General features: G+C 40.0%; 1 protein-coding gene and 1 long non-coding RNA gene across 7 annotated transcripts in view; both read left to right on the top strand.

Moving 5' to 3' along the window:
• The window catches only part of ZEB1 (zinc finger E-box binding homeobox 1), a 105,993-nt gene that overhangs the window by 45,122 nt on the left and 33,102 nt on the right, over positions 1-27,769 (top strand). The gene's annotated exons all lie outside the window — the stretch shown is intronic.
• On the top strand, positions 306-22,286 carry LOC124418221. The gene is made up of 3 exons (XR_006936976.1): positions 306-21,600; positions 21,705-21,739; positions 22,145-22,286. It is a non-coding gene; the product is annotated as an uncharacterized LOC124418221 (long non-coding RNA).

The following is a 27,769-nucleotide window of genomic DNA, read 5'->3' as shown; positions in this document are numbered from 1 at the left end:
GAAGTGGGAGCTAAAAGCAACAAAGTGCAGGTCTTGAATCTTTATGCTCAGCGGTGTTTTTGGTATTTTGAACTGAGAACGGCTTTAGACTGAGAAGTCTGCTAACAGTGCCAAAATTATCAGTCGGGCCATGTTTAGCCTCAGCGTTAATACTCTTACAACTGTCTAGACTTAAGCATCATAAATCAATAGAATCTCACCTGTTCTTTCAGGAAGAAACATGCCAGGAGGCTTCCAGCTGTGCTGGGTGAGCAGGTACAGGCGGAGTCACGCTATGGGAAGTGCTGCTGCCATCGGCTGCCTGCGGGGAGCAGGGCTGGCAGCAGGGTTCTGGCAGGGTGTGCTGGGAGATAGCAGACCCATGGTTTGCTGCTTGTTCTGAGAGAGACACTGCATGGATTTGTAGTTCTTACTTGAAGCGCTTCTGCATATACATATTCCACACGGAGTTTCTTCTGGCATTGCGTAGAGAAAGCAATGCTCAGTGTTCTCTGTTCTTTTTGCAATAGGAAAATTATCGAGGGATAGGCTTATGTGAAGGAGTAACATTGTGGGGTGTCATTTAAAAGGTGGTGTGGTGCTTTACTAGTCCTTTCACTTTGTAATGAGCATCTTTGTGTTCCAAGTTGTGCTACCCTCATTTCTACTTTAATCTCCGGATAAATATTTACAGCTTCATAATGCATTTTCTTACAAGTGTGAATTAATGGCAGCAAACTTGATGGAGGCAGTAATACCTAACACAGGGTTGGGAAGAAGAATTGAAACTGGGATAAGATAGTAGGCAGTGATGCTTGCAGTGTAAGAACAGCTGAAGCATGACGCTGCTTCTTTGCTTGTTCCATTAGAAGGGAAGATGTTCTCCCTCCTGCTGATCAGACCCTCTTGTCTGATGCAGGTGTGACATAAGGGCACCTGGGCAGAGCCATGTCTGCATGGATGGGAGCTTCAGCTGCAGAAGTGTCGCAGGGACTTCCCCTGCTGAATCACGGCTGACTCTTTGGGTGTGTTTTCAGGTATCCCAGCAGGAGGTGTGGAAGTCCCATACAGCAAAGAACTGGGCCACATTAAATTACTGTGAAATGCTCAGGCTGTCCCGACAGCAAACTCCTACTTATTTTCTGCTCCTTCAGAATACAGTTTTGAAGACTTTTCTAAATATACTGCTTTTCAAGATGTGCAAACTTCTCTGTGGTAGATTTTTTTTATACATCTTCTTGAATATGTTGATATGTACTTTCTTGTACTTGCCAAGTTCAAAGCCATTTCGTAGCTATAGGGAGAACTTGGCAATGCATTTGAAAGAGTTTTATACTCATCCTTTGTGAGCTATTGTAGGCATGCTAAAGATTAAAACCAAAGTATCTCCCACATCAGCTCTTAGGTAGTGGGGATTTCTGTAAACAGTTTTTTAACCTTTAAACTCTATGGTCTTACCTCTGCCAACGATTGATTGTGGAGATGAGTGTGGGCCACAGGGAGAGAGCGTACCTCCATGGGCAGGGTCAGGGCTGTGGCACTGTTACCATCCCACTTACACACAGAGGAAGGACTTGGGTTTGTTGTTAGCCAACAGTTTGCCTGGACGTTATTACCCTAAACGCAGTCTGGCATGTGTTCAGATTTTATTCTACTTTGGTTTAGCACAAGTTGTGTTTATTGTTCTAATGTACTTTAAAATGAAGAAAAAAATCTTTTTTAGGAAGTTCCAAGCTGTTTCCAAGAGTAACTGTACGGAGCTGTTTTGTCTTGACCTACTTATGGGATTGTATGGAAATACATATGCAAGTATTTCCTCAGCCTATGCAAGCTTTGCCACTGTACGTGCTTGTATCTGTCCTAGAGGTGCTTTCTGTGAATGCCACTCTGCGACTTCTGTCCTTCTGCTGTTGGTCCATCTCACTGCATGTTGAGTGAACTCTTTTTGATGCTTGCTTCTCTGAAAGTAACGCCTCCTATTTCCTTATGTTGGTGCATGGTATCAGAGGCAGATGTTGGTGGTATGACAGTAGAGGTGGAACCTTCCCAGCAACATTCCATTACGTTTTGTTCCCCCTCTGGTGCCATCTACCACACAGCGATCTGACAGTGTGGCATCTGATATGAAAGTGTGTATGAAGCAAAGATATGTCATTGAATTCCTCTACGTGAAAAAAATGGATGGAGACCAAGCAGTGGGGGTGGGCACAGTGAGGCAGTGGGTGCTGCATTTCAGCTGTGGTGACAGTGGGTCACTCCTGCTGGTGCAGGTTTTGACAAGCATGGCGTGTAGACTCTTGTTCATTGCTGGTGGAATTGCATAGTTCATGGTGGTGACTGTTGAAAACTAATGTTTTGTAACTGAGAATTTGCTCTATTAAATAGTGTAATTGTGCTCTTTGTATCTGCTGTAGTTTCCATGCAAATAAATAAGAAGCATTATTTTTGGAGCAACCTATGTATAATTTGAATACTAAAAAAACAAAACAAAACAAAAAAAAAACCTTCTAAGTCTGTCAGCTTCTTGGGAACACATGTGCTATTGTTTGTATAATGCAGCTTTGGGAGCAAGGCTCTTGAGGCCATTGCCCAACACCTTACAGAGTGACAGTTAAGGCTTCCACTGTCACAAGCAGTAAGTGCAGTGTGACACGTGTCACAGGTGATGTCTCTACACTTTCTTTGAAATTCTATAAAACTTACAAAGATTGCAGTTGGGGGTTCTGCACCTAAGACCCTGTAGACACAGTTGGCTTTAAAATACGTTGCATATTCTCTTTTTCCTATGGATTAATGCTTGCTATGTGTCATAGACACCAAACATAGAATTATTGTAGGAGGAAAAAATATCGTGTGTACATTGTACTCAGCTTTTAATAGTCACATACCTATGTGGAGTTAGAGTAGATTTTATTCTAATTAGGTGTTGTCCTACATCTTTATTATTAAAGACAAGTAACATATTTGAGTGTGTGTTACGCTCCAGTCTGTTTCAGTGACCTACATCCTTCCTCCATGCACACTTCTGCAGAAACTGCAGGAACTTCAATAAGGCAGTTCAAAGAAAATTAGAAAGGTCAAACAGAAAAAGGAGCATTCCAGACGTTGTAGGTAAAGAATGCTGGCCCCCTGAAAATCCCATTATGCATTTGTGAAGGTGCAGATATCGCTGTAGCACATAAATGTTTTTTAGTCCTCTTAGCCAAATGCATTTCTTCTTAATGCATTACTTACTTTTCCTATCCTTTCTCTTCCTTCTGTGCCCTTTCTAAAGCTGTTCCAAATGTCTGAGTGCAAAATAGTTTTCTATTATTAACTTATTTTTTAAACCTTAATAAGAAAAATTAATAAACAGTCCAGTTACTACTTAAAATTCTAGCAAAAGATCTTCTTGTTCCTTCTGTGCAAGCTGAAAGGAATAGCCCCACTAAACAGAATCTATACAATCATTCTTTCTTGTTTTCCTCCTCTTCCTTCAAATTCACCCAAAACAAATCCTGAGAACTATCAACTTCCATTTTAACCGCAGTGTTATCATTTCCTTCTTGCTTTCAGATTAAAGGTGCTTTCAGATTAAAGGTGAAAAGTAACTTTGCACTGCTATGGTGTAGTGATGACTTCTATGTATTTAGATAGGAATCAAATCATTTGGGAAACTGTTGGCGAAGGATCTGGGTGTTCATGGCAGCGAGTGAAGTATTACTGGATAGTACCTATTTATGGACATAAAGAGGTATCAAGATGTACTATAGAAGTAAACCTATTGTAAAGTTGGGGCATATATTGCAAGCATGTTCTGATATGACAATGCAATTATATGGTTAGTAAATGAAAATCTAATGTACATGTGGAGGAAGAATAGATAACAAATTTATGTTTAAGAAAGATTTACCGCATCCGTAGTTGGTGAATTTTTGGATGTTGTGTTTGAAGACCGCACTGTAAACTTGGATGAAGATGAGTCTACCTGTAAAATGAAGAAGAAAATAAATAAGCAGAAAGAAATAACTCTTTATATAGGTATGAAGAGAAAAAGGCATTGGTTGCCAGATCCTTCAAAAGCAATTGTACGCTTAAAACAAACTTGATAAACTTCAGGCAGCCTCAGAACACTTCTTATCCTCTCTAAAGCTGCGCTCTGATTTCTGGGGCTGCAGAGCATCCGTAATTTCTGCTAAAGCTGATGTAGTTACCAGTGTTTATCATCAAGCACGGCCGGCTTCCTTATTAAATAACTTAGCTGCAAGTCTACAGGAGTCTTCTTTTAACCAGTATGAAATTTAGAGATGCCCTAATTGAAAACACACACTTCAGAGAAGGGGGGGAGGAGGGAAGTAGTGTGATTTGGCAGAATTAAGGCCACTTGAAAGATCTAATCTAATAATGTCCTGCTAACCTTTTCACTAGATAATGAAGAAAATAATTTTCTTCACTTGGAAATTGTATTACTGTTTTTGGTATGATAAACATTTCCGGCTCCTAATATGGGACTGCTGAGCACTGCTGGTTCTGATGAGGTAGGCGGAGGTTAATGAATACAAAATTTTCCTCCTTATTTATATGTTTATACGGCTGTAGAAAATTACTTCTCTTTCAGAGTTCAGCATAGTATTCAGTCCTTTGTGATCTGCATCACATACTTAAAAAGGTGATATTCAGAGTTTCCTTGATTTAATGATATCTTTTTAAAATGAGCACAAAGTACTTTATTATACTACTTTAGCGTATAAGCCTCTGAAATTTAAATGTTAATAGCCTTAATTTTAGCATGTATTTGACTTAAAATTGCTTTGATTTGGGTGAGTTGTTTCTTGTTGTGGTATTTTTTAAAAAATGTAAATAATCCCTTCAAATTTTACCTCAGAGCTTGAAGAAACCAAAGAAAATAAATGCTGGAGTATCAAAACCTGAAGACAGAGTTATTTGGAAATTATGGTTATTAATTTCTTTAATAAAAATTGGCAGGCTTACTTCAGTTTTAATCTCTGTGAGTGCTGTTGAGACACCTACAAGTAATTCTTGTTGTTTGACTGTGACTGTCACCAAGACTTTTTGTTTAATACAGCTGTCAGCTGTCCCTGAAGAGTATTTTTTATGTGTCCATGGAAGGCTCATGTGTGTAATTTCTGACATGAAGGCTACCCGTAGTTGCCTATCTTGGTAGGAGACATGATTTTAAAGGCAATCAAATAGTTCTATCAAAATACTGGAGCTGCTCCATTCTTACATTTTCAGTGCTTTTGTTAAATGAGAGTAAATTCCTAATGCCCAAACATAACTAAAAGCTCTTTTCAGAAGGAATGTTTAATTTGGCTATAAACGTCATTGTGATCTCAAAGAGGAAGATCTTTCAGCAGTCTAAATCTAGCATAGTGTGGGGGGAATTACTACTTATTTAATTAGGTACTTGCAGCAGAGAAAGCATACTCGTAAGGTGTGGAAGTGTGTAAGTAAAGCAGTGATTGCTGAAGGGGGTGATGGAGCTTTCTGTGCAGGCCGCTGTCGTGCTCTGACATGAAACTGTAACTGTATGCACAGTATCATTGGCACCACTTCAACTTTGGTGACCCTTCAAGGTCACAATGAAATCATCTGCCAATAGAGTTTTTATATCCATATTATACATAAATAGTAGAATTTAAGTGTTCTGAGGCTGCCTTACTTAAATTACATTATAATCTTTCTGGAATCTAATGATCTTGCAGACATCCAGTCCTTTTTCTGGAGAAGGCAGTGGTAAGCTGGTACAAGATGTTGTCGATATCCCTGTACCCAGTTTGACACTTTCAGCATTTGACTGCAGTAAGCACCATAGGACAGTTTGCTGGGGAGGCTGCAGGGAGAACAGGCTGGTCTGAACTGTGTGCTGAACTGGAGTTGGTATTTTAAGTGCCGCTATTGAAGAACTTCTCCAACAGTGACCACACACTGTGCTCCAGTCCTGCAGAGGTGCTGAACTTCTACAGAACAAGTCCTTTCTATTGTGTTAAAGTCTCCCCCAAATGAGAAATCCATAAGGATATTCCTTAAGTACCATACAGAATTAAAGGAGCAGTAAGTGGGGTGCATTTTCTGAGCCTCAAAATCTTCGTGTGACCTGCGAGTGGTTGACTTCTGTGAGAGACTAAAACACAAGTGTACGTGATTAGATGGTGCAATAAATGGAAGTACAGGAACAGGAACATCCCCTTCTTTGATAAAGTTGAAATGGTGCCCAGGGTGGGGAGTAGAAAGTATCTTAGGTTTCTGGCAAGTATGCCTTAAAAGCTCAGGAGATGAAGCAATAAATAAATAAATAAATAAAACTGGGGAACAATTTGCAAGATATGTGAAAATTAAGTAAAAAATGGAAACAAACAATACAATGGTTCCTAATACATGGATTGAAAGACCAGGTACCTGTCTCATCTTTCAGGTACTAAAATCTAGCAAGAAGAAAACCCACTTCTCTATGGCCCTGCTAAGAAATGAAGGAATAGAGAAGCAACTGCTCTAGCAGCTACATCATGAAAATAAATATAGTTGCTCTGTTGCAACTGGTTTTATCTTCTTACAAGTTCGGTACTGTTTTAAGCAAGATGTGCAGGAAAAGCAGAACTGTGGTTTAAAAAAGGTGGAGTGTGAATCTGAAAAGTCAAAATGCCAAATAGAGATACAGAAAGGCAGAATGAAGAGCAGGGGCAGTTAAACCCAAGGGAAATTGTGCTCTCGGCAATTTTCCTCTTGCTTTAATTTTTGAAACCAGATATAAGTGCTTTCTACCAGTTGAATGTGAGATCAGGTATGTAAAATGCATTTTTCTGGAGTATGGAATTGGCTGATGTGAACTGTGTAACTGCTGCCAGCAGTAAGAAACATTCCGTGAGTGCAGAAAGTGAGAACTGCAGAAAAAAGGGACTTGGAGTGAAACGTGGTAGGAATTCTATTAGGAAAACTTCTGGCTTCCTATAGAGTCTTAATTTATGTTTTTAGCATGTATTTAGACAAATGATTGTGATTAGTCTCCATCTCCACAACATGGATACAGTAATGTGTTGTGTGAGTAAACCAAACTTGCAGTAAGGGCACCTGGAGAAGGTTTTTGTACTTCATGATGTATTGAATGATCGTTATTTTCCAAGTCACATAAAGGGGAAATACCAACAACTTCTTGTTAAGTTGGTATTCAGCATAATCTACTTTTAGAAGAGCATGATATTAGAAAAAAATGTGATATTAAAAAGAAAAAGAAAAAAAGCAGAATGGGAAAGAGCAATAAAAGGAAAAAATGACCATCTAAGAAAAAGCAAGCCTGGGGTATAGGTGTATTACACAGTTGCTGCTTCACAGAGTTACTTCTCTTATAAGAAGAGCCAAAAGAACAGATTAATTCACTGTCAAATCAAATTTTCCTCTTGAGACTACACATACCATCTGAAATGGGAACAGTGGGTTTGTAGCAACTCTTCATATGAACCAAAGAGTACTGTGGACTCCAGGGAGTCCATCTAGTTCCCATAAAGTCTATTTTCTTCTAGTCTGGTAAGAGGCATACTTTTCCTCAGTGTTCACTTCTCTGATGACTTTATATGAGATGACTATTATTAAATATATTCTCTGTTTGGCTTTCAAATGGGAAAGGAAATTCTTGTTTGAAGTGAAGCACACCCACTGAAACTGCACGCTGGAAGTTGGATTCCAATCTGCCTTTGGATTTCTTTTTTATGCTGGTTCAAACCTTTAAGATCAGGTTTGCCAGTACCGTTCAAAAGAATGCATGAACTTGTCAACAATTCTCTCAATTTGGATTTATTCTCCAGGAGTGATTGACAGGTATTGAAGTTTATTTTGGACAAAGGATTGCTGTATTTTACAGGGAGATGCAGCCTTGGTCATGCCTTCAGTATGCATATAAAGCGAGTCACTACCGCCCGTTATTTATTCACAGCAGAGAGGTAGAGCAGATGACCTATTCCCTGCATAGCATTAGTTCTCAGTCTTTGGCAGATCTATGTAACTTCCTAACCAAAGAACGGCAGCTCGCACCTGAGAAAAGGATTGCTCTCAAAATCTGTGGCATTTTCCTGTTAAATCTACTTATTAAACTTTAGCAGTAGAAGAAGCTTTTAATGTTTTAAGTGGGCTGTGAACATAATTTGCCACTTCTGATTTAATTAATTGTTGATATCCAAATCTTGTCAAATGTAATTTCCTTTGAAAGAAACACTGCAGCAAATGGAATACCTGGAGATTGTATTCTAGGGCTTAAAAGGCATACTCTATTAAAAAAAGAAAAGAACAGTTTAAACAAGCCCTCTCTAAACTCCTGTCTTTTGTGTGTGCTTTCTGGGTGATATGGAGAGAGCATTCAGACATTCTGAACAGCAGGCTACACGTTTCAGTTGCATCTCACCACTTTTAGCCTCTATTCTTTTCCCCTCCATGCACAGATGCTCATATCATTCTGTAAATGCGTATGTATAATTCTGATTAATTTCCTGATCGTGTTCACTTCTTCCATAGGGCTCCAGCCTCAGTGCAAGATGTGTGGTATGTTTAATAGGAAGCTTGTCATAACTGTTTTCCACAGTGTTGTTCAGTGGGTTGCCTTGTGTCTTCAAGTGTAATGCATAAAGTATAATATAGCTCAGTGCTATTCCAAAATAATTGTTTTGAAGTAGTTTTTCATGGGACGTCAAAATTCTTGTCTCTTATCTCAGTGTTTCTTTGAGATGGCATTTTAGAAGGAAGCTTTTCTATCAATTTTGGGTGACTTTTAACATTCTTAGATGCTTAACTTGTGACTTAAGCACAGAAACAGTATGTAATGCCAGGACCAACTCCCACTGACTGCCACTGTTTGCTTTAGAAACTCTAAAAATATATATATGTATATTAATATGGGTATCTAAAAAATGGAAAAAGGATAAATAATATGGTTCAAGAATCACAGTCTGAATGGCCAGCTTGGCATTATCAGACTCTGTGCCATACGGTTATATTGGCTGAGAGACTTTCAGCACTTTGTGTCATTCGTAACTTCACCTTCCAACTTCTGCAGCAAACAAGCCAAAGATGCTGGGATTCTGGTGTCACACGCAGATTCTTGCTCCTGGAAAAGAGCTGTGTTAGTCTGTCTTCCAGCACCAGTGGTACAACCTCCTTGTTCCTTCCTTGTGTTCCCAGAGTGTCCCATCTCTGGCAGTAGTCCCTTTTTGTGCCTTTCCTTCTGCCCCTAGTTTCCCACCTTCTCCGTGCCTATTCTCACTCTCCATCCAACTGCTTGCCGGTCTATTATCTGCTGCTTTTCTTACTGACTTTTAGTCATTCGTCAATTCTGTCTTCCACCCTCTTTGCCCAAATAATGCAGCTTTCCACTGACCTTCCCTCCAGTTCCCACTCTGCTTGCCAAGTAGGCTCAAATTCCTCCCTTGCCAACTTCCTGTAGCTTCCCACTCACTAGATCTGACACAATCTACTTTTTTTCGTTTTCCTTGTTTCAGTTATGCCCTTTACATTCCAGTCACATTTTCCTTTCTATGTTGCCTAGGTGTCAGCACAGAATAGTTGAAAGCATAAAAGAAACTTTCCGGCCTCTGGGTTGTATTTTCAGTGCTTACCTCACCAGCTGGCTAAAACCATGAGGGAAATTCATTTTTTAAAAAGGCCAACTTTACCCTTAGAAGTAATTTTATTAAACATAGGATTGTAGAACTTGTTCCAAGTGAAGTTTAAATCTTTCTGTAGTGCCGCGATGGCAGTGCTCTTCCAGATAATGCCAGTGCACAAAAGGTACTTGTTTGCTGGGACAGTGCCTGTATGCCATACTGAAACCATTTGGATGCTGTAACTTCACGAACTTCTACTCTGGGAAAAAAAATGGAGCAGAGCAATCCCTAACATGAGTGGAGGCTATCTGCAGTTTTTGGAAATCTTAGCTGTTCGGTCCAAAAAACACTGAGCCTTGCTGTGGGATATTGTATTCCCACGTTCCCCTGAAGATGTATTTTAGGTCAATTGTGAGGGGCAAAGAAAGTGAAGGCAAATTCTGACCATATAACTTGCACACTGTTAAACATATCAGGTTCCCTCTGAAAGTGGAAGTGCCGCCAATACAGATTGCTCTGAAAGTAATGCCTCCTATTTATTTCCTTGGAAACTACAGGAGATGCACTGAGCACAGTAACTCTGCTTGATAGAGCAAATTCTCAGCTACAAAATGTTATTTTTCAACATAGTTACCACCATTAGCTCTGCATTTTCACCAGCAATAAACAAGAGCCTGCACACTGTGCTTGTCAAAATTTGCACCAGTAGTGGTGACCCACTGTCACCACTGATGAAATGCACCACCCACTGCCTCACTGTGCCCACGTCTACTGGTTGATCTCCATCAGTGTTCAGTAAGTGTTAGTGAATGTCAGTGGGTGCCATTTTTTCCTCATGGAGGAATTCAGTGACACACCTTTGCTTCATACACGCTTCTCTGTCAGACGCTATTTTGTCCGACTGCCCCTCTGCTGCCATCTGTCACACAGCAACAACATGGAATGTGGCTGGGAAGTTTCAGCCTCCACTGCCTTACCACCAATGCCTACTTATGACGTCATGTGCCAACATAAGGAAATAGGAAGTGTTACTTTCAGAGCAGCCCTTGGCTGAGGGCTGTTTATGCATGTGTTCTGCTTAGGTTTTAATTTTTTTCATCTACATTCTTGAACTGGTTGGAGCCCTTTTATGATGGATAACCTCCTTGTTGAGCATTTCCCTCAGATTACGTACCAAAACAGAGTTAACTGATGTTACTGTCATAAGCAACTGAAAATACAGTATTTCAGTAGCAACCTGAGTATTGAGCAATCCTTAAATTTCATTCTATCTTGCATAATTATAAACAGTTCTTTTGGAATGTCAACAAATGCCTTGGTTCCACACTGGTCAGTTAGAAGAGGGAGATATCCTTCAACTATGGTGACAGGATAATTGAATCCTCTCTTCTGCCTCTTGACCTCAGCTGTCCCTTTGTTCTTGCACTCTCAGTGGTGTGCATGCAGTTCAACCTGAGTTGAAAGAGTAGTCTGCTCTGGAACTCAGATTTTTAGTATCTCCTTAGATAAAAATTAAATTAAAATTATTCATCAAAGTTATTCCCTCTTTTTATTCAACTTAATCATCAAATCTTCTCGTCAGGGCTGTACTGAGTCAGAGTGAGGGTCTAATGGGAACCTGCACTGGTTCTTTGCATGATTTTAGAGCCTCTTCCTGAAAGTGGGAACAGGGCCTGGTCTGCACCTGCATTTGCACCTGCATTTTCCTTCTACTTCCAGGCTCACCAGGGATTCCTGTATGGCACATGCTTTTCTGCTGGAGCATTGTACCATCGACTTTAGGCTGTCATCTCTGGGGACTCCAGTGTGACCAACAGCTCCAGATGTCATTGTATCAAAAGTTCTTTTCCAACAGCATTCTAAGCTGACAGCCTTGTACCAAAACCTAGTCAGAACCTGAAAACTCTCCAAGATGGTTTCTGAGGCCAAGTGGATAAAAGTGTGCTCGCAGTGTACCTCTTAGGGTCCTCTGACTTATGTTCCCTTTCTGGTGAGAAAACCCAAAGGCATGTGCGTATTTCACATGCATCAGGTGGTGGTTTGTCTTCTTCTGTTGTCTCTCACTGGACTTGTAACTGCACTTTTCCACTTAGCTTGTTGTTTATATTCTTTCCACCTTAAGTCTCTTAAGCTCACAAGGTCTCCTCCTGGCCCTGGCCAAGCCAGCCGCTCGTTTCCTCTGGGAGAAGCAGCCTTACACGGGAATCTTGGCAACATTTGGGCCTCTTGCCATTCTGTCACATTTCTGGGCAGGTCGCCACTGGGCATCATCCGCCATTGCCCTGGACGTCTTTAAGGACCAGTGGGTATTCTCAGGGCTGCTCTGCTGATGTCTCCATCCAGTTCCCTTCCAGTTCATCTTCCAGCGTGCAGACCCCTGTTGACTGTTTCAGTCACTGTTCCTCTGCGTTATTTGGGCTGTTGGATTTTGCTAGGGTTGGACTAATGCCCCTCTGCAAGTAGAGAAGAACGTGAAAGCTTGATACTAGTACAAGTGCTAAGGGAACAGCATTTAAAAGGAAAACAGCAAACTGACCAAATTCAGCTGTGTGGCTCCACTAACTTCCTGAGTTAAAATGTCTATGTTCATTACAAGTCAGAACAGAAAGATTTATATATGTCTGCCCCATGAAATGCCTTCTGTGTGATCTAGCATGCTGTGCTGTGTCACTCCACCAAGCTCTCTCACCGCCCCTGTATAAAATTGTTGGCTTTTTATTTTGGTGTTCTGATTTTCTCTCTACATTTTACTCTGCTTTTTCTAAAGTGTTGGGGTTTTGCTTGTAGAGAGAGACTTTGTAGTGGCAAAACGACAGTAATAACAGCTATTTTGTATAGTAGTAAATTAACTGAAATGCCACTTACTTTGTTTTTAATGGATACCAGCAGTTATTTCTACCTGAACCGTCACACACAAAACAAATTGTTTTTAGTGTGTAAAAATAAGCAGTGATTTTCCCATCTGTTTTCACTTACAGCTCTGTAACGTGTAACAGCTATTATGAAATCAACTTTAAAAAATCTCAAAGCATTGAATGTGTGGATGCTTGGAAAGATTTTCATTCTCTGAATTAATGTGAGCGTATGAAAGTCGATTTCCACATCTAACCTTTTGTTTTAGAAACTTGGTTAACACAGTTTTGCTTTTTACCAACAGAGTAAATCAATACTGAAAAGGCATTTGATGTGGTTGTTTCTGTGATGTGCCTTTACTGGAATTGCAGTTGCTTTTACCCCAGTTTCACTATGTGTAAAACTAATTTAGCATTTCAGTGTGCGGAGTTTTAATTTTATCCTCTGAAATGCACAAATGCATGCATGTTTGCATTTGTGTGTATACATATATTTTGTAATTATGGCCCTTTAAATATCTAATTTCAACAAGTAAAACAATTACCTTGTGGCAGAGAGGTAAATCATACCATAACCTAGAAAATACTTTAGGAAGACTTTATATCTTCTGCCTTTGGTACATAAAAATAGTTTGTTCTCTGCCTCCTCCTTAGAACTCTATGATGAAAAACGTAACTATTAGCTCTATGATTTCAGCAAGTCTGGAGAACAATTAGATTTGCCTTGATGGTAGTAATTTAGGATTTCCTAACATGACACACCAGCTGTAATTGGAAACGACAATCGGTGTAACAAACAGCCTTGATGAAATTGACTGTTTGAATTTGCCTATTTATTAGTTTCATGCTGCTTTAAATTAACTACACCTGTACACCTGCACTTCAGCTCACTTCTAGCTGGTGACTAGTCAGCTTCATCTGCTCTACGTGGAATTTTTGTCAGGTTATATTTTCCTTAACTCTGCTTGTTTATTCCTTTTTGACTGCTCCTCATTTATCTGCACGAAGTGATATTCCCTTCCCCTGGTTTTGGTTTTATGATACAGCACCCATGACCTTTTAACGACCCTTTGAGATCCTTCCTGACTAACACATTACCGACATGACATAGGTCACTTAGGCAAAAGGAGCCAGAAGGATCCTATCTGTGTGATTTGGTTTGGTTTGGTTTTGTTTGTGTTTCTTTTTCTTGGAAAAACTTCAGCTTGGGAAAGTTGTTGTAGCTGCAGCGTCACCCTGCAAGTGGCACTTGGATTTAAACACTGTAAGTCTGGAAAACAGCAGGAAGCAGCAGCTAAAAATAGCTGTAAATGTTTCCTTATCTTCTCATGCATTAATTGACAAAAATCTATACTGCCCTCATCTGTTCTTTCCTTTCAATTCTTAAATGTCTGCTTTACTGGCTTTTCTTCCTAACAGCGTGGTTCTGGCTGCCACATTTTGAGCCACACTCTAACCCTGGAACCAACACCTGGGTAATAGTTTAAAATACGTGCTAAATAGATGCAGCACCTGGGTAACACTTGACCTTGTGAAAGCAATATATATATTTCTTTCTTTTTTGGTTGCTTATTACTTTTTTGCAAAAAGTTCTCTATTCTGACAGGGGTTTGTGCCCATTTTCCACCCCGGTGTGAATGTCTCGGTATTAAAAGCTCCTCCTTCCTGCAGAACAGCTTTGCAAAGTTCGTTGAAGTGAAATTTGAGCAAATCTTTTTCCTTAAGCTGTGAACACAATGTTCTGTGCCATTTGATTAAGAATATTCATTTGCTTTTAACTAAAAAAAGGTGTAAATACATTCTTAAAAGAGGGCAGATGCAAGATCAGGAAATATGGTACTAATATGATAGGGAAGATGTACCTTTAATGCATTGGTCTTTGAAACTCAGTGTTCTCAACTGCAATTTAAATATACATCCTGTTAAGATTCAGTTACCATCAGAGAGCTGTTAACTGCAGTATGGTTCACATTAAATAGTTAAATGATAGAAAGTTTTGCTCTGTTCAGACTAGTTCTCGTAGTTATGAGTTCCCCTAAAAAGATCCTGTTTAGGTGGCCTTCGTATCTCTCAAGTCCCATCAACAGCTGACAAAACAGTCCACTCAGCAAGATCTTGCTGATGACCCTTAGAGATGGGTGTGGTTCCACTGAACATGATTTCCCTAGCAAGTACTTGAGAAAAGGCTTTGCAAAATATTCTTTAATACTACGTTCTGTATGCCACTCATGTTACTTCTGTAATGTTGGTATTACATTAACTTGTGTGAATTCCATGGTTTAACTGAAAAGCAGTTGTGAAGGGGAAACCTGCAGACCAATGGCTGGCAAAGCGCAGGCTCTAAAGAAGCAATCAAGGAGTGGGATGCTGCTGCTGTGCCAGCTGGGGTGGGCAGGAAGAGCATAAATGTTTGTAAAGTGTTTCTGAGGTGCCAGAAAATCCAGTGCAGGTAAAGCTTTGTCTTTGTTCACATATCTCTTGAAGTTTATAGTTAGTAGTGTCTTTTGAAAACGTCAGCACAAAATTATTTGAGGTGTCTGACTGGAAATGGTTGAGAGCCAAAATAAGATTGCTGACACTACCAGCAGTGTTGAGAGGAAAGGAGAGCCGCATTACTCCACTCATTCCTCAGAGCAGATGAGATCCAGTGAACCCATGTGGTCACAGCTGAAGAAGAACACGCATAAAACATGAGGTGTGGCCTCTCCATACTTGGGACGATGGTGGTTGTGGTGGTCTTTAATTACTGCTGTGTACTTTCCATCACATCTGTTCCCCATTCGGTGGTCAGCACACAGGGGTTGCTCTGGCCATGTAGCTGTAGGTCACTGAGTAGGAGCACTGTTCAGAGAAGTAACTGTCCTCTATTGAAATTCTGAACATTTACATGGCTGTCAGAATGACAGATAGTTTTAAAAACTTTGACCTAAGCACTTGAAATGTAACTTTTCAATTAGTGAGCTCTTGGTTTGGTTTGTTTTTTAAATTTAGTCTTCATTTCTCTGAAATACGGAGTGAGTTCTTCCTACTACCAGGGAGATGTGAAGAATATTGCATGAGTACGTGGATGCAAAGAGGGAATACAGGAGGTCCTGTAGTAGCTGAAGTGGATGATTGATCCCTCAGTGATACCTGTGAAAATGAAAAGTGACCAACTGCCTAATGAGAGCACGGCCCGGCCTGTGCTCTGCGTGAGACTGGGGTTGTACAGTATGGGCAGGTGGTCGTGGAAGGGAAACCTCTGTAGTGATGCCCACTGGCGACTCCAGCTGGCGCCGCAGAAGCAGCTGTGATTTTCTCATTGGCTAACGCACTTGTGCAGTCATCTTTATATAACTTCCAATTATGTTTTTGTATATAATCTATGCTAAGTTATCGTCATTCACTGAGTCCACTCTTCTCTCTTCCACAAGTCTCAGTGCTTTTGGTATCACTGTGTACAATTGTGTTTCAGTCAGGATGTTAACATTCCCTATGCCGTTCAGCATGCAGCTGTTGGTGCCTTTCAGTGTTCATTTCATAGACCGTAAAACTTTCCTGGGGATGATGCAGATGGCAGTATTATCAATTCAAGTTCATTAATATATTTTCTTAGATACTGGTAGCAGAATTAAAGATGCTACTGATCCTAAACAAAAACTGATGATTTTTGCTCCTTGTGGTTGTTTCCATCCCACACAGTCAGGAAATTCTGAACTCTTAGCAACAGTTTTCTTTCACTGAAAATTCCAGTCTAATCTGTTCTGCAAGAAACCTCAGAAAATCAACATCTAGAAAGATCTTAATTAAAGCAAACAAATGATGCACTGACCTCAAGAAAAATGATTTTAAGTCTTTTTTATTTAAAAGCACAACCTGAGGCCTACTTTAACTTTCTGTTCACATGCACGATTTTCTGATTTTCATCTCCATAATTAGCAGTTACATCAAGCCGCGGAAACTTTGGAATGTAGTGCAGTATCAGTATTAAAATGAAGTGTTTCCAGATATGACACTTTTTTTTGCACACTTAACATTGTTTATTAATATTCAGGTTTTGTTGTAAGCTGCCACATGTTTTTAGTTCCTGAAATCTCACATCCCTTCATGTGATTCTGAAGTACAGCTTGCTCACCTAACAGCTACTGGACAGCACAGTGGTTTCGTGATTTTGCTTTCACATCTAGAACTTCAGTGCGTTGCGTAGGAAGTATTAAAATAGCCTTGTATGTGAAAAGGAACAAAATAAGAATTATGTATCGCTGTTTTGAAATAATAATGTTTAAAACTCCAGGAACATTTTTGTCAAGTACTCTTTGGAGCAGAGCTGTGTTTTCTCTTTGTTCTGACATAGATTTATTCCAAAGATGAAGAGTGGTATTTATAGAAATGTTGTTGGCTGCGCAAAGCAAAGGCTGTTATACACATTTCTTTTTATTTTTTTGTTTGTTTATTTTTTTGGATGTAATAAATTCTGAAAATAGTCTTTAATAAGGGGGAAAAAAAACAGAAAATATCCAGAATATTAATGGACAGGACAACATAAACTTCATTGAATTAATACAAAAACACTAGAGAAGCTGTTTGCATTTGAAGTTGTTATCCAAGTTAAGTGCAGTTTAATGTCTTGGAGAAGACATTCAGCCAGAGGTCCAGAAGCTGAAGAAAGCCAAGGTAAAGAGTGTTGTACTTTCTTCATCCTTTCATAGTGCCTGCTTTGTAGTTGTTAATTTGTCCACGTCTTCACCCACAATTTCTGTTTCCTTCTGCTTTGAAGGAGGATAATTCATTCAAGGGGCAACAAATTCCCCTTCTAATAGTAAAATCTAAGAACTAACAAGATCTTAGAACAAGCCTCTAATGATCATAGAAAGAAGTTGGAGACAAAACGCAGTCATGGAGGAAAAGGGTTGAAAGTGGAGGAGGTGTGTAGACACCATTACTGTTTTTCAAGAGAGGAATATGAGATTGGCTGGTGGCATTGAGAGGAGGAAAGTCCTCTGCTGTTGGCAATGGGAAGCTGACACGTCGGTGGAAGCTGTGCTACAAGAAATCCCTCGGCCTTGTCATCAATTCAGTACTGTCACTTCTCTGAACTTCGGCATTTGGTACTTGGGTGATCAAACAGTTTCTTATTCAAGTATCTAATGCAACATTATTTTCAGATTATGTTTGCGATGCTTAATAATTTGACTCTAAGATAGTAAGCAAACAGTAGGAGAAGCTATTGCTTAAAGAAGATTTCTCAAGTGTGTTATGGTTTGCTGTCGTAATGACAGTGTGCGTATAGAGTGGTAGGATGCAGAATTATCCAACTTTTTTTTTACTATTTATATTTAACTTCATTAGAACTAATTTACTTCTCTTAGCAGTTGAAATCCTTAACTGGTGATAATTAGAATCTTCTAGCTTTTGTATCTGTCACTTGGATCTGCCATTTAAACCTTAATCTTTCCCTAATCTGCTAATAGTGAGGCTGTAGTGTCACACAAAAAGCCACACAGTATTTCAGTATGCTTGTACCAAACTTTTCAGTGGAGGACAGCCAACAGGCTATCTCATAGGATCACAGAGTAGAATCATAGGAGTAGAATAGCCTGAGACAGAAGGGAGCTATGACATTTCAAGTGCGTTTCATTGTACTCACACTGTGGTGGAGCGAATAGAAAGCCCTCACAAAAAAAAGCGCTGTCTCTCAGACATTGCTATGCCATCCTATAGCTTATCACTAATAAACCTGATCGTTAAGCCTGATCTTATCCCTTTTCCCTTTCAAACCTAACTTTAAGCTCGTGCAGACAGCCCCACTAATGCACGAGTGAAATCACTTTTCCTCCTTTGAAAAGGGCAAATCCAGCTAGGTCGTGTGGGCCTGGCATCACACAGGTAACCCCATGATCAAAAAAAATCCCAAATTCTGCCGGTGCCACCAGCCTCAGAGCCAGGTATCAGTCAGCTGGGTCCATCTGTTTCTTTCAATGTCACTTCTTACAAATGGAGAGATAGAATAGGGCTCCTCATCTCTTTACCGATCTATCCAAGGCCCTGAAATCTCTTGGTTACTCCTGGGCTTTGTCACTACCCAAAATCAAGAAAAAATCAAGAGCCGATAATAACCTGAGGGCTGTACCAGCCTAGGACATTTCCTGGTAATATTTTCAATCTGTGCCTTAAGGATGCACCAACCTCGTGGGCCTGGTCATCAGGTCTGGCCCTCTGTTCCCCTCAGAAGGGAATCACCTCAGACTGTAAGCAACACACCATTTTTGTTTTGTGGAAGTGATCATCATGCAGGGTAAAGTCTGACCCGACTGCTCTAGAATAGATAGATTGTCTTCTGCCTTATCATGTTCTTCCAATTCCAAAGCCTCCTCCCTGTTGTGTAAGGGCACCTGTGGTAACCTAATCTCCCTCCACCGCAGTGTCAGACGATGTTACGCAGTTGTCTCGAGGGTATTGCATTGAAACATATTGGACCACTGAGGTTAGTGTATACATTAACAAAATGTCTCTCACAATTTAACATTATGACAAAAAGTGTAAGATTTCTGTAATGTTAATTTCTTTCAAGCCCAGGAATTTGTTATCCAACACAACTTAAAGTGGTGAGCAGGGATGCTCCCAATGGTGGCATTAATGCTGATTTGTGACTGCAATGCGTTACCAAGTTGCTACCTACTGAGCTACTGTTCAAAGTTAGATGAAATTAGAAAGATCAAGTGATTGGGGTGTAGAGGCTATTACTTCCCTGGAAATAATCTAATTAGCACAGCTCACAGATGGCACATGTCTGGCTGCTGATCTGTTAGCTGCTCGTTACTTGATTCTAGAGGAGGAGTTCATTTGTTGGCATTTGCTTCCGTTAATCTGTCTTTAGAGATTTTCTGTAGTTAGCAAATACTTGTTAAGAGCTAAAGTTAATTTGTAAGCATTTCTTAAACCTTTAATTTCACATCGTGCAATGCAAAAACAACTTTCCCTTTTCACTTCTTCTTTGCTAATCTCTAAGATCACTTTTTAGTTCTAAGTTTAAAGTTGACTTTGTATTATGAGGATTTTTTCTCACCTTCACACATAGTTGTCATTTGTTTTAGTGGCACTGTTCCAGAGGTGCTTTCACAGAACATTTTGAAGGAGATTTTTCTCTGTGTGGATTCGAATTAACTGAGTCAGGGGGAGGAGGAGCTGCCGTGCAACTTCCTGAAAAAATTCCTCCAGAGGAAGTAGAAGTCTTGAGAGCAATTTTTAGTCTCAAATACGGAAGGCTACCAAATGCATACAGAACAAACTCTGAGCTGATAATTATAGAGTAAATATAAGCACACATTCAGAGAGTTGAAGCTCTTGCACAGGTATAAAAGCGATCCATTAACTACAGGAACTACCTCCAATATTTAGTATACAATAAAGTGTTTTCGTATTTTTAACAGTAGAATGTTTTTTACTGCTCACGTAATCACACTGTATGTATCCTAAAACATTTGCTGACACTGTTCACTTTTTCTCCAGGAGGCTTTATGCTAAATTTGAGTATTGCATTACTTCGCTAACATTTTCTGCAAATAGTAAGCTTTTCGTAGTCTGTCTTCAGAGTTTGAGCTAATCAGTAAGATGAGTACAGGAATCACCCTTTGATGTATTTTCGTCTTGTGAATGGAGGATGATTGAAATATGGATCTGGGCATACATAAATTCTAAGACAGAGAGTAGGAAAAAATTGTCTTGTCATATTCCTTTTCTGCAGACATACCAGCTGCACCAGCGTGTGGCTAATTCAGAACGACTTCAGGAAGCAAAATGGACCTTTCCATGAATACTTTCTGACAAGTGGCTCATCTTGTCAGATTATTGGCAAGAACCACATTAAGCCATGCTGTCACTGATCCTTTCTTCATCGGCCTAATTCCTTTGCTCAGCAGGAAAACCTCCAAAAAAACCTCCAAAACCTCCTGGAAATACCCTGCTGGTAAGCTGAGCGAGCTCTCCTGGGTTGCTGAGCACAGGCTCATGTGCACAGCACAGCCTGATTTATGGGATGGATTCCAATCTCCCCATCAGCCTGTCTGTCCTGTGTAAGAGCAAAGCTCCAAACCAAACAGTAGATGCCACCTGTTTGTTTGTTTTATCTAGTGGTAACTTCTCATAAAATAAGAATAAGCCTTGAAATTATCATTATCCTGATCTGTTTCTCCAGGGATTTGATAAAGCATCCCTTGTACCTACCTGTCTTCGTGGCGGCACACCTGACCCAATAAGCAGGTTAACCAGCAGGGTTAGGTTTGTTCACGTTGGGCACAAGGCTGCATCACTAGTAAAGCTTATGGCTTGCCATCAGCTGGGATGCAGGCAGGTGGAGCTTGCATCTGCTTGCAGAGTGGTTTGTGCACTAATGCAGGCCTTTCTCTGCAGTGTGCCTAGCTTGAAAACTTAGGTGAGGCCAGCATTGCATGCCAGCGATGTTGTCCTCCTTTGTACTCTATGCAGACATGACTCGTTCTCTGCAGAAATAGGGGAGCTCAGGCATCTCTTCCCAAATCTATTTAAAGTAAAATGTTGGGATTCGCCTGGAAATTACATACGTGTAGAAGTGCCTTTTAGCAAGGTAGGTGTCTGTGTTTAGTATGTACCCAGTGGAAGTGCCATAATTGTGGTAACTGCCAGCAAGTCAGAAAGGCAAAAAGCTGAGAACCATATGGATTTTCTGCAAGACAAGTTACCACCCTTTGCTAATACACATTTACCTGTGAGTGTCTGGGCAGAGGCTCAAGTAAACCTTAACTCTTAAAGTGTCCATTTCCCTTCAAGTCATGCCCAGGTATCCTGTCCTGGGTGTACTCTTCATTGGGTGTCTCTCCACTGGTCTTTCATTCTCAATTGCCATTCACATATTCATAGCTGGTGAGCTGCTTTTATCTGTGCACGTGCACTGCCTTCTTTGCCACGCTTTGTGTCGTGTTCCCAACCTACTGAGTTATACTCTGTCATATGAGGGCTGTGTTTTAGCAGGGTCAGTTTATTTTAAGTCTTGCTTCTTTGCTGAGCTGAACCCTTTTTGTTACGTTGTTCCTTCTTCCGCTCCTGCCCTCTGCTCAGATAGTTGGAATAGAACCATCACAAGGAGGGGTGCTCTTCCTTGCAGGATGTACTGTAAGTTGTCCTCTGGTGGTTACCTGAATGTCAGATGGGTTGTAGCAGTTTTCAAGGTTGTTGAATTTTGCAAACAATTTATACGTACATACGTGTATGTCTGTTCTTTATACATAGCTTTTAAAACTCAAACTATATATTTCTTTTTTATTTTTTGTAGAGGTCATCTCTGATACTAACGAATACAAACAACAGGTATAGTTTTATTGTGTTTTATGTCTTACCTTTTACTTGTTTCATTGGTTTGGGGGCTCATTCTGCTCTAGGCCTCTTTGTAGTTTTGGGTGCGCTCACTTTGGGAACTGTTGGGAACATGGAGCATCACTCTTGGTACCTGGAGGTCATGTGGTTTGGTCCATTTTCTTTGCATGATCCTTTCACCCTCTCTGGTGGAGTCCCATGCAGGGCTGCAGCTTCCTTGGTCTCTGGTGGCAGTGCTCAGTAGCTGTGTGCTCAAAGATCTTCAGTTCAAACCTGTCAGCTCTCCAGCTCACTGAGCTTTGTGGATCTCAACTGTATTCTTATCACAGTGTCAGGAAAAGTGTCACAGTTTTTTCTTTTATCTATTGGAACTTACTGTTCCTCCATGGCTTCTCCAAGGTTCTGAAAGCAGACTACTGTGAGACTCACAGTAACCACTGAAACCACCGTGTGCCAGACTTCTCTCAATTGCCAGGCTACAAATCTAGTTCTGTGTTCAACGAGAAGGAAGATTTCTGTTTCATTGCACATAGTTCAAAGAAGATGCATTCTCAGTATTACGAAGTGTCTGAACCCCTCCTCCCAAAATGCTCCTACAGGTAAGAAATGCTGTATAGGCTCTGTGCTTCTTCCAGAAACATCTTGTAAGCAGCACGTGAGAGGCTTTGTGATTGTGAAAAGCTTTTGGGATGGCAGCACGAAGGATCTCTTCTACAAAACAAATGGAGAATCATGGAAGGAGGCCAACAGAAGACGATATTCTCAGTGCATGAAGTATAGCGCAGTTTTTTTGGAGAGAAAAAGTTTCAGACAGTCATCAGTTTTCCTGATACAGGTTAAAAAAAATCCATTAATGAAGCTTAAAAGTATCACAAGTATTGTTCTATTAGAAAAATAATTAGGGCACCAACTTGCAGTATTTTTAGGGATACTGTCTTATTGTGGGAATAACTGAAGACGTGTATCAGTGGATCCTCTATGCTGATTTTTAGGGCGTTTTGGGATGTTGGTAAATGCTTTGATAGCTATGTAGTTCTTAACTGGTCTGAATGGCCTTTATCTGGGAGGTCTCTTGGTTCCATAGTGAGAACACAAAAAGGCAAGAAGGCCCAGCTCAGATCTGCCCTCCTCCGCCCTACTACATACAGACTTCAACATGACACAGTCACATCAAGTACTGAGAACTCTTCCTGGACAGGAAGATGTGGGAGCACTGCCTCTCATGTGAAATACTAGTTTTTTAAGAATCAAGGCCACGAAGAATCAAGGGTTCTCCTTGCCCATCAAGGGAACACATGTTCCAAAGTGAACTGCCCATAGTAGAGCGCTGAGGAGTGATGAGTTTGTGCAGAAGTAGGACTTTGCTTAGCGACTTTGAAAAACTGTCTTTCTACAAAAGTGGGTATCAAATTAGAAAAGCAAAAACTGTAATGGGAAGGTGCTCTCTGGTCCCTATCCCTGTAACAAGCCTGCAGGGTGTCAGTAAAATGGAACCTATTTCTTTACTTTTTACTTCTAATTCTTCCTCTCTCTCATATTGCTTCATTAATTTTCAGTTGCCGTCAATTTCATGTCTGTGTTTATGACAACATTTCTGAGAAAGTGCCACATAGTTATAAATGCTTCTGATTTTTGTCTTTTTTTCCTAAGCTAATTTGTAAAGATTGGAAATTACCATTATTTTGTCATATTCTTATCAAGTGTTCTTGAACTCGAGAGAGAAGAACTCACCGCTGTTTATGTAATTCCATCCTGTTTTTTCTTTATGTGTTCATTTTGAATGCTTTAAAATATCAAGAAAAGTAGAAAGCAGGGTTTGCCGTGAGTCAGGGTTCTACTTAAGTCTTTTATTTGTGTTCTGCTTCTGGGAAAGCGCAGAGGAGCTGTTTCATATTCATATAAAATCTTTGTATGGCAGGTTGACTCTTGTAATGCATGTGTTGTATTAACTTCATTTGTATTACTGTATGTTTTTAAATAATGCTGTTGGAGCTGGATTTTATGAGCAAGTTTTAATAGCTTCATTTCTTTCAAATCTGTTTACAAACTATCACATAATTGAGCTGGTTTATTGATCTCACAGAGATTACGCATCTGACACTATTTGCACCAGTTAATAAAAGGTTTTGTTGGCTTTCTTTAAACGGAGTATTTGAGAATGCACGGTTCTGTTATGCTGTAGAATTTAAATTGCTTATGTACTGGAATATTTACTACCTTCTTTGTTGTTTCATTTCAGAATGACCTTATTTAAAAATGTATGAGGCTATTTATAATCGACTCTGTGGCAGTGATTAAAGAGGTGTGAATAATAGCTTATTGGAAGTTGACAGCTCCTTGTTTGCTAAACCACTGCTAGAACGTTTCTGCTGCTCAGTTGTACCTCATTTTTCTAAGGGGAGGCTGCATTTTGACAAGTGCTTAGAACAGGTATATGTGGCTGACATTTTTATTATTAAAAAAAATTCTGACTTCATGTCTTTAACTACATATGGTTAATTAATTGCTTACCTGCATCTAATGATCTCTCCGTGGTATATCGTTAAAGTAAGACTGAAAACGAAACCCAGCATTTTTACTTGGAAAAATTAGGTGGTGTTCTTTCTGAATAAAAGTAGATGCTCCAAAGGAATTTGACCAAGCAGTCAGACATCCGTCTTTCTGACGAGAGCAGTGCTTCTTAGTCTGGTCTCTGATGCTTTTGATTTTAGATCAGCATCCTAAATATCTCCAGAAAGGACGTCAGATGCTTTCTCAATGCTATTCAAAAATAAGATTCAAAGAAAATAGGGCTGTGATTTATTTGGTTGCAAATCGTGCTTAAGTAATGTGGGCTTTTGTTAACAACATGAATAGAAATCAATAAGCTTGTAGGTAAGGCTGATCATCAGATAATACTGAGTGTTTATCCATGCAGCTGATAAGCACAAATAACTGTATGGCTTGTACTGCTATTGCTGGTGTCTCATTTGACCTAGTGAACTCATTCTGAAGGTAAACGGTAATTAAAGCCCCTGTTCACTCTGTCTTGACTTAGAAGAATGCGTAGTTCCCTGTAGGTCTGTAGACAGCCTAGAGACAGCATAAACCTAAGAAATGGAAAATGATTTTGGAGAGGTTATGTCAGAACTTTGCAAGGGCTTTCATGCGCACCTTGAGTTTCTCCAACCAAAAAATTGCTACTCATTTTTATTCACTGCAGTACTTTCTTTATCAGTGACCTGAATGTACTCAGACCTTACCAGATACATCAGGACTGTTTATTCAAAGTGGTGCAGAAATTCACCTCATCCTATATTTTTACATTTGCTTATTACTAAGGAAGTTACCAATATTTCTGAGCCGTCATTCTTAGTGATCAAATCCCAGTAGAATTATAGAAGGCATTTGTAACTTCTGCTAAACCTTTAAAAATCCTTAATAGAGCAAGTGGCTACAAATAAAATGCTGTCAGACAGGTATCTCCCCTGCAAGAGCCGACACGTCATTTTACCCCATGAGTCTCTAAATTGAGAGTGCAGAACTTGTGCACTGAGTTAATGGACTGCTATAGGATCCGGGTATTTTTTAACTAAATACATTCTAAAAATAATCTTCATTATCTCTCTTAAGAACTGGTTTGTGCTGTTTACAGAGTAGGGGTGCAGTTTTCTGGCTGTGCTGGGATTATGATGGTACATCCTTCCCCTGCTCTGGTTGGTGATAGCGCTGCACTCAGTTTTCTTGAAACATTGCACCTGCAAGGATCGTTGCATTCCAGAGCTGGTCTCCTTGCCCACTGCAGGCAGCCCAACAGCTGGAAGTTAATTCTCTGGGAAAAAGGAATCTGTCTGCAGTGTGGCATGAAGGAATGAGTATGTGGCTTTGCAAAATGTACAGGATTTAATCTAAAAATATATATTTGTAATAACAAAATTCTGGAACTTTGGAATTTATTCCTAAGCACTAGTATGCTTTATATTTCATGTGTATTACTTCTCTATGGTTTATTGCCATAAAAATACTGTAAGATCTCAGTCATCACCTGTTGTTCAAACTCTCAATCACAGATAGTACAAAATGACATTTGTGTTGAGAAAGTTTGGTTCCTTTTGCAGCTGCTAATGGGTTTAAGCTGATGGGAGTGGTGGCACGAGGCAGCAATAAGGCAAAGGAGAAGCCTGGAGTGGAGCCAGAGCGGGGAACACTCACATGTGTTTCTCTGCACGGCGCAGTAACGCTGAGGTTGGAAAAGTTTAATTACCCACCCCATTCCCTCTTACATTTTTTTTCTTTCCTTGCTGAATACATGTGTGGCCTTGAGTTTGTTGATCAGCAGACCTCATAAGCAAGCCAGATGATGTATTGTTACAGTACCTTTTACAGCTGCTGCTTTCCGGAGTACAGTGATTACCTGCCGTGCCCAAACCAGTTGCTTCCTATTAGAGTGCAGTGCTTACTAATTGGTCTGAATTTGGCTGCTACAACAAAGTTAATTTTCGCTTTTACACTGAAGAGTATTTTAGGCCGTGTTGTGCTTACACTGTTATATGAAGCCTTGTGGGTCTGTTCTTAATTTTTTACCCTTTATCTCATGGCGTTCCTCGTCCTCCAAAAAGAACTAATATGTCATTCAGTAAAAAGATCGATGTTCTGAATGCAGGAGTGAGTGTACTAACTCTGTTTTTATGAGGGAGTATTTATTTCGCCTCACATGCCTCACGTTAGGCTTTAAAAACCCAAGAGTTTTCCCAGCCCACAACAGATGTTTCAGACTTCTACACAGCGTCTTTCACCACCAACGTCGATCCTGGAGTTTCTCCTTCTCAGCAACCCAGGAGCTGAGTAAGGTTGTTGATCTGGCCTCAGATCTGAGGAGCAGTGTGGATATATTTGGTTATTTCCGGTGTTTACCACAGTATTGTCAGCGGGTTCATCAGACACATAGGAGGCAATGATTTTTGCTGGCTTCAATGCGTGCCCAACCCTCAGCTGTGAAGGGAGGTTGGGGTGGCTGGGAGCCATGGTCTCTTTCTGTGCCATCCCCCTCATGGTGGAAAGTGATCTTTTTCCCTTCTACCTTTTCCAGAAGTGTTACTTCTGTCAGGCTACCTTGCATAGTTGTGGATTTTCCCATCCTTCCACCTTTAATTTGGCTGTTTGTCTTTCATGGGTATACTGATTTTCTATTCGGTGACTTCTCCAAAGCCTTTTGTTGAGTGACTGCCCTCAGTACAATTCCCAGCACCTCCTTTCCACCGGTAGCATTGTGGCTTTCAAAAATCAGGATTCCCCTTGAGAGGAAGTCAGAGGATGACTTAATCCCTTCCCAGTCCTGATCATCTTAGCTCATGGTCATCCTAGTCACACTTGTAACCATGAAGATGTCTCAAGTATTTTTAGGAAAAACGGAATAATAGATAAATCTTCAGAATGGGTTTGTGTATCTTCTTGGAAAATAAAAAAAATCAGAGCTTGGAAAAAGTATTTCTCATGTTTCAGAAGTTCCAAGAGTCAGATCTGATCACACTGTAATGCTTCATACTTTTTAAATATCATGTTTCCTTGCATTTTTTCCCTTAGAAAATAAAAGGTCTAGAGGCCTAAAGATGTTTAATATCTGAGATACCAACAGACAGCTATCCAGTATTAATGGACACTCATGAATGGAATAATTAGGTTGCAATGCTTTGTTATTAGCTTTATTCTCACTTTTATTTCTTTTTGTGGCATGTGAGTGAATTGCAGTTGGACTGATCTGACAGAGCACAAAAGATTCTTAAAAATTAAGTTCTTCCATAGAAATACTGTATATAAAATCGAAGTTTTGCATAGGCTAGAATAGCTACAGGAAACACCATGCCTTTGCTATCTTTGGTATCTCTCTGACTTGCAATTTCAATCAAATAGCTCTTGGGAAATTTTTAGAAGACTGCCTATGAAGCAATAAAGACAATTAATTACATGTTTGAAAGTTTTTCTCCCTTTTTAGAAGTTCTGTCTCTTCATAACTCAATCCAAGCCTGTGCAGTTTGTTTGGGTTAT

Source organism: Gallus gallus, chromosome 2 (genome assembly GCF_016699485.2).
Source record: "Gallus gallus isolate bGalGal1 chromosome 2, bGalGal1.mat.broiler.GRCg7b, whole genome shotgun sequence".
Taxonomy (NCBI): domain Eukaryota; kingdom Metazoa; phylum Chordata; class Aves; order Galliformes; family Phasianidae; genus Gallus; species Gallus gallus.
The sequence above is the reverse complement of the archived record's forward strand: the minus strand, read 5'-3'. Positions and strand labels throughout refer to the sequence as shown.